Source organism: Hibiscus syriacus, unplaced genomic scaffold (assembly GCF_006381635.1).
Source record: "Hibiscus syriacus cultivar Baekdansim isolate YM2019G1 unplaced genomic scaffold, ASM638163v2 tig00002237_pilon, whole genome shotgun sequence".
Lineage (NCBI taxonomy): Eukaryota > Viridiplantae > Streptophyta > Magnoliopsida > Malvales > Malvaceae > Hibiscus > Hibiscus syriacus.
The window spans coordinates 19,268,640-19,275,846 of NW_024061918.1; the positions used below are offsets into that span (position 1 = coordinate 19,268,640).

At 31.6% G+C, this 7,207-nt stretch overlaps 1 pseudogene; it reads left to right on the forward strand.

Annotated features, from left to right (window-relative positions):
* The first annotated feature begins 1,260 nt into the window (after positions 1 to 1,260).
* On the forward strand, positions 1,261 to 4,671 carry LOC120141265 (annotated as a pseudogene).
* Positions 4,672 to 7,207: the final 2,536 nt, after the last annotated feature.

The following is a 7,207-nucleotide window of genomic DNA, read 5'->3' on the forward strand; positions in this document are numbered from 1 at the left end:
ACCCGAACCCGGACTCGTTGGACTAACATTGGACCAAAAAATTCAGAAAAAAGAAAAAAATGTTAATAAAAGAAAAAAATAAATAAGATTAATATAATATAAAAATAAAAATAAAAATCATTTTTAAAACTATATATTATATTTTCAAAAAATTTCCAAAACTATATTATATACATTTTCAAAAAATGTTTTCAAAACTATATAATATATTTTCAAAAAATATTTTCAAAACTATATAATATATTTTCAAAACTATAATATATATATATATATATATATTTATATTCGAAAACCGATTTTTTTTAAATATATATATATATATTATATGTTTTAAAAAATTGTTTTCTAAAAACTATATATTATATTTTCAAAAAAATATTTTCAAAAATGTTTTAAAAAATTAGTGTCTACACATAGAGAATAAGATATTTTAATAATTATCTATATTTAATTTTTTAATTAGTTAAATTGAATTAAGTGTTACATAATGAATTATAAGAGTAAAATTTTTAATTTATTTTATTCATAATATCAAAAATCTGAATCATATGTGGAATCAAATAAGTTAAAGATGTACGTTTTAGTAGGGAAAATTAAAATTAAAATTAAAATTAATTAATTTTATTAATAGTTTAGAGATTAAATGGGTACTATCTATTCATAAATTTTTTAATGATTAGTAACATATAATCTGAAGACATAACTATTTAAAGAATAAATTTTCTTTTAACTACCAAAAGCCAATTTATTTAAAATTATTATATTCTCAAACGTAAATAATTTATGTACGACATTATTTATATAGGCTAGAGGGAAACTAGGTTTCAGATAAAAGTATTGTTTTCTTTTAATTATGTGTATGATGATGCGTACTTTTGGCAGACACCCATGATCCGTACATTCTTTTATTTATTTATTTAATAAAAACAAAAGAAAAATAAAAAAATTAAGCGGCTGTTTGTTTACCTCTTAATAGAACAGTTCAGTATTTAGCGTGTTTGTTTCGTACTTTTGAATGATTCAGTGCTGATTGATTCAGCAAAACAGTGTTTTGAATCATTCAGAGTTATTATCAAACAACATGTCACATTTAGAGTTAATTCATATAGAAACTTTGAATCATTTAACATTTGAATCATTCAACGCTTAATCGTTCTAAAGTAAACAAACAGTCCCTAACTTTCACATAACGCAATTTACAGTATAACCCATAATCGAGGTCTCGGAAGAGGTGGTGGTTGAACTCTTAGAGGAGCCATCATGGATGGAGGAGTCGGCGGTAGCATTGGAGGGATGGATGGAGATATTGTTTCTCCTATGTGCCTTCATCGAAACATGTACCGCTAATTAAGAACAAACATGGATGGAACCATCATCTCAGTTTAAATTTTACATCAATTATCAATATCACTCATTAAAATTGGTTGAGTATTTATATATTTAAAAACTAACAACAAATCAGTAAATTGTCAAAATTTTGTATTATCATATCAAAGTTTAAGTTTTATCCCTGAAATGTAATGCAAACTTTCATTGTACCAAAAAAAAACTTCAATTTAAATTCGTTTTAATTTCAATTAATAAATATTAGATATGATTGATTCTTATTTAAGTTCATACCTAATGTCAAATTTATATATAACATGAGCGGTGAATTTTGATATTATTCATTTTCAAAGTTACACAATTTAATATTAGAATTTTGTAAATATCAAAATATTTTCTACTATTTCGTATTAATAACACAACAAATCTCTACTTCCTCTGTGTTTGTCTTTCTTCGTAAAATTTTATATTTTTTTTTGGGCTTGTCTCTCTCTGACAGAACACCAAACTAATCACCAGGCAAGTTTCTAACCCTAATATTTTCTGTCTGTGAAATTTAGATTATTCTGAGTTTTTAATATTTTAAAACAATTGGTAGATGACAAATTTTATAAGGTTGGTTTGTTTTTCTTAGTTTTCTATTTTGATTAGAAGAAAAATATGTACTTTTATACGTAAATTGAAAATTTGTTTTGTCGTTTAAACATTGGTTTATGTTGTTGAATGTGGTGAGAGGAATTCTTTTTAACGTAGCAGATCAAGAAGTTCAAGGGAATTGGCTCAACCATTTTCTCCTCAAGGTGCTTATGGGAGATAAGTCTTGTTGTGGGCATTTACGCTTTAAATAAAGCAAAACAGCGCTTACTGATAAGGCCACCATTCAACGCAGGTTACCATTTCTGTTAACTTATTAATCATTGTTTTGAGCCTTACTGCATGCTTTATGTTCATTGCTAAACCATTTTTCAATGCATTGACAGTGGAGTTCTTAAGAGAACTCGAGAGAGTGCCCTGTTCGTTTTCACAACAATTCTTGGACTTCTTGTTGGATTCTTAATTGGTATTTCATTACCATTCTTTTCCCGTTACATTGTACGTTTCCCTTCATTTATATATACCGATGCTGCATTAGATCAATCGTTCATATGATTTTTTTCCCCTCAATACCTGCAGAATTACTTACCTTCAAGCCATAGATCATCTGCTGAAGCAGCAGTATCTAATGATCACGTATTCTTTGCAGTCAAGTCCCCTAAAACAGCTGCAGGCAATATTACCCCACCGCCACCGATGGTAACGAGTTATATCATCCGTGTTTTCCAGCATCTTGTCTGTACCAGTGTTCTTTGTTCTCGATTACATCACGGAAATGTACCAGTTTATTAATTTTTTGTTTGTTTGTTTTTGTTTTACCAAGAAACGTATTCACAGAAATCCTCGGGTTGCGAGATTACCTCCTCGGATTGTTGTTCCAAAATCTGATCTTTTTCTTCACAGATTATGGGGTTTGCCTACTCTGGTATGATGCACAATATTTACAGTCATTGTCAGTTTCCAAACATACACCTCGGAATATGCTAAAATGTACATCTGTCTTGTAATAATTGTCTTTAAATCTGCAGGACCTGAAGAGGAAACCAAAGTATTTAGCAACATTTTCTGTTGGTATTGATCAGATTAATAACATTGATGCATGTGTCAGAAAGGTTCGACAATGAGAGCTATCCCTCTTTTGCTCTTTAATGTTCATTTTTTCCTTTTACAATTCTGATTTCAAAGTTTCTGAGACTCTTGTATGCCTACATGTTGTTGAGGTAGTTCTCTGAGGATTTCCAAATTTTAATTTTTCATTATGATGGCCGAACAAATGAATGGGACCGATTCAAGTGGTCGAAGAGAGCAATCCATGTTAGTGTGAAGCAACAAACAAAATGGTAAGTTATACAGTAGTCCGATGATTTTAAACATGCACATTTTCATGTTCATATGTATTTGTATGTTTTAGGTGGTATGAAAAAAGGTTTTTGCACCCAGTTGTTGTTTCTGCTTACGAATATATTTTCATATGGGATGAAAATCTGGGAGTGGAACACTTTAATGCACTGAGGTTTGTGTATACTTTTTTACTTAATTTTCAACATGAACATGCTTCTCCCTAATATTCTCTGCCCAGATACATAGAACTAGTGAAGAAACATGGTTTGGAAATCTCACAACCGGGTGTGGATCCCGATGATGGACTGACATGGCAGATGACAAAAAGGAGAGATGACCTAGAAGTTCACAAGTATGCTTACTTTCTCTCTTGACAATCATAAAAACAAAACTCCCATTTTTGTTCATTTCAAAATCGGTTCAACAGGGTTACCACTGAGATACCGGGCTGGTGTCTCGATCAACATTTTCCACCATGTGCCGCGTATGCTCCCTCTCTCGCACTGCCTCTGATGCACTTCTATATTGGTGCATTTAACATTGTCTGTTTTCTCTCAGTTTTGTGGAAACTACAGCGCCTGTATTTTCTCTGGAAGCTTGACGATGTGTATGGTATATGATTCAGGTAAAGTATGCTTACGGATTTCATGGAATTTGCTTTAAAACATGTAATCGTAGCTCACACAAAATGCTTAACAAAGCGTTATGTTGTTATAGAATGATCTGGTGCATGGATGGGGATTGGACTTTGCTCTCAGAAGATGCGTTGATTTTAGCCTCCTATAAGAGCTTTTTGTTTCTGGTTATTGACTGCTCTCTCCATGAAACACAATAATAAGAATCATGTTTCTTCTCCACAGCCTGCACACGAAAAAATTGGCATCGTAGATTCACAGTTGGTTAGTCGTCAAGACAATCCTCTTCTTTTGAAGCAGGCGAGTTACCATCGATAATTTGGCTATGTTACGCTAGATTGTGTTAGCTTCCTTTTATGTTGCTCCAATCCAACCCTTGAGATGATTACTTGGTTGGAATATTTGTACGAATCCTCAAAGAAGAGTTTAAATATGTCCTACATTACATACACGGGACTGGAGTTTATGTTTATGTGCTACATTACATTACATACACTGGACTGGAGTTCATGTTTGTCATGGAAATGGCCTGCCTTCTTGATGGTAACCTATCTCATTGTTATGATTTCAGGGCATAACCAAGTATGGGAAATGTCGTAGGCGAGGGGTATGTTACGTATCTTAATATTCAAACTTGTTCTGTTGGCTCTTGTCTTAACATATGAAAAGTTTGCATTAACAGGTTAGAAAAAGGTGCAAAATGGAGTGGTCTATGTTTCTGAATCGTCTTGCCAGTGCCGACGAAGCATACAATGCTCAGTCCAGAGCAGGGTAATCTTTGGTTTAGTATTTGTTTTGGGGGAGGGGTTCTTTTTTAATATTTGTTTTTCCCTCGTTATCATCCCATTTGTTCATATATCATCGTCATCTCACCTATTGTTTGTTAGACTTCAATTTTTTTTTACTAATGTAAAAAGAGTGGATTCATTCATGTTGCTGACCCTCATTTTTGGTAAGATTCTTACAGTAACGTACAAATAACGGAGAGCTGTTTGTACTCGAGTTGACGCACATGGTTGAGTCTCTTGTTACTGATTAATGTAAAACTACTCCCATGAAAAAAATAAAATGGAAAACCCAAAATTTAGGGTTTTGTGTACAGGAGACGTGAATTATTGATCAAATGTTGTTGTGTTATGTGGTTTTAATCCTGACATTTATCTTGAGAATGTAATAACATTTTACTTAATTAAAAATATATAAATAAAGGAAAAGATATTGATCAGAGAATTTATCGTGGAGCAGAACAACATGTGATGCAGACTGTCTTGCAATAGAGACAGGTATTGTTAGGTCACATTGTCCAAATTATTAGTATGGCTGGAGGGTACATGTTTATTTAAAAAAAAAAAAAAAGAAACTCACTATTATTCACCTTTATTTTTTTCATTTTTTTTTTCATATTTAGATCATAAGTTCTAAACCCACTAAAAATATTTTCCTTTTTTCCGTCAAAGCTAAAATTAAGATTTGTCAGAAAAAATAATAATAATAGATGTAAGTCATATTTGCAATTAGACATGCACAGAAGCCGATTTTCAATCCGATCCGGATCGGTTTTTATCCGATACAGTTTTTTTTTCATAGACAACAAATCGGTTTATAAAATAACCGGTTCAGATTTTAACCGGTTTGGAGGGCCGGATATCCTAACCGGTGTAACCGGTTTCGGTTTGAAAAAACCCGGTTTTTTTAAAAACGGTTATAAAAAAACCGATTATAATATTATTAAAATTACATCGTCATCAATTGCAACAAAGTTTACGATAATTGAAATACTTAAATACTTCCAAGTTCGATAAATTCAAATACTTAAAAACTTTCAAGTTCGATAAATTCAAATACTTAAAAACTTCCAAGTTCGATAATTGAAACAAAGTTTACGATAATTGAAATAAAGTTTAAAAATAAACTACATTGCCATCTCTTCTTCATCATCTTCGCCTTCTTCGTTTGGAGGGGATATTCCAAGTTCGACTTCTTCAATGTGTAAGTTTGCTTCCAAATCGGCATCAATTGCATCTTCTAGGGTGGTGATATGTTGCTTCCGAGCCGCTCCATCCAAATAAGGGTAGTTCTACGGTGCGGCGCCTAAAAAACGGCTAATATACGGCGTGACCGGTTAAAATTTAGACCGGTTATGTTATATTATTTAACCGGAAATATTATCAAGTACAATAACATATTAGGTAACGCTTATATAATGTAATAGATAGCGCTTATATAATAAAATAGGTATTTAACGGGAAATATTATCAAGTACAATAACATATTAGGTAGCGCTTATATAATGTAATAGGTAGCGCTTATATTGACCTATTTTATAAGTAAATCGGTATATTTATACGGTAACATTGCAAATTTACCTATTACAATATAATTATCAGTTTCGATATTTCATAAAGTGTCGAAACTTTTTATAAAAGTATCGACACTTTATGCTTGCACCTCGTTGGGCATTAATATTTTATTCTGGACAAAAATATCGACACAAACTAAAAAAGTGTCGATACATGAATTAAACCTATTCTCTCATAAAACCGGTATAATTATACCGGTTTCATTGACCATTTACCTATTACATTATACTTATGGGTTTCGATGTTTTAGGGATCGATATTTTTTTAATAAATGTATCGACACTTTTTAAGGGTACACCTTTTTTTGGCATTCATTCTAGACCGTAAGTATCGACACTTTATGCTTGCACCTCGTTGGTTTTAATATTTCATTCTGGACAAAAATATCGACACAAACTAAAAAAGTGTCGATACATGATTTAGACCTATTCTCTCATAAAACTCGTATAATTATACCGGTTTCATTGAACATTATACTTATGGGTTTTGATGTTTTAGGGATCGATACTTTTTTAATAAATGTATCGACACTTTAAGGGTACACCTTTTTTGGCATTCATTATAGACCGTAAGTATCGACACAACTTTAACAAGTGTCGATACTATATGCTGACCTATTTTAGCATAAAACCAGTATATTTATATCGGTTACATTGTAAATTTACCTAATACATTATAATTATTGGTTTCGATATTTTCGGGATCGATACTTTTAATAAGTGTCGATACTTTATGTTGACCTAATATATTATGCGTGCACCTCGTTTGGGTCGATACTTGTTACATTGTTAATTTACCTATTACATTATAATTATTGGTTTTGATGTTTTTTGGGTCGATACTTGTAGTTATTGTACATACCTAAATATGTACTGCGAATTTAATGTTGTACCCACCCTTTAACTACCACTACCAATACCACATCCTATTGAAAGCAGCACGACTGAAACA